Source organism: Notothenia coriiceps, unplaced genomic scaffold (genome assembly GCF_000735185.1).
Source record: "Notothenia coriiceps isolate Sejong01 unplaced genomic scaffold, NC01 NC01_scaffold00037246, whole genome shotgun sequence".
Taxonomy (NCBI): Eukaryota; Metazoa; Chordata; class Actinopteri; order Perciformes; family Nototheniidae; genus Notothenia; species Notothenia coriiceps.
Window position 1 is genome coordinate 2,852,117 of NW_011369947.1, and position 651 is coordinate 2,852,767.

The following is a 651-nucleotide window of genomic DNA, read 5'->3' on the forward strand; positions in this document are numbered from 1 at the left end:
CCCCCCCCTTCCCTTCCTCATGGGGGTGAGTTCAGCTTTATAGAGGCTGAGACCCCATTTACACGCAAACGCATACCAAACGCAACTGAACCGAATAAGATATCAAAAAAGTATTCCGTTCACACAAGACCGCTCGGGAGCGCTGGAGACGCTGTAGTACATATGCTGGGCCTGTAAATGGCGGGTTAGGGTACTGTACTTTCGCCACAAAATACACCAAAAGCAGCGAAGAAGACCCCTCGAGCATGGTTGCCATGTTGCCCTTCTGTTTATGCCCCCTTGGTGGATTTAGCCAACATGTAGTTCATGTAATCCTCCATGTCACTTGTTGCCTGATGGTTGTGGTAGGAGGAGCTTAGATTTTGGACAGTAGCTACTGACCATAGGCTACGCAAGTGAGCAGCAGAGGTGGGGAGAGGTGGGGCTATGGCGCATGGAAATACAGGAAATGATCCTATAGGCGTACACACTGAGCCGTTTGCCCCCCCAAGCATTCCGTTTGCAGATCGATCCACTTTGGGACCGTTATCGTTTTGCGGTCGTTTCTGATTTCCGTTACGGCCGTCGTGTGAACGAACGGACTAACGAAAGAGAAAAGTAAGCGGATACACCGTTTTGTGTTCTCGTGTAGAACAGCACATGACAGTGATG

The 651-nt window shown here is 50.1% G+C and overlaps 1 protein-coding gene across 1 annotated transcript in view; it reads right to left on the minus strand.

The window, feature by feature from the left end:
* LOC104966287 (serine/threonine-protein kinase WNK4-like) overlaps positions 1-651 on the minus strand; it is an 18,470-nt gene that overhangs the window by 16,781 nt on the left and 1,038 nt on the right. The gene's annotated exons all lie outside the window — the stretch shown is intronic.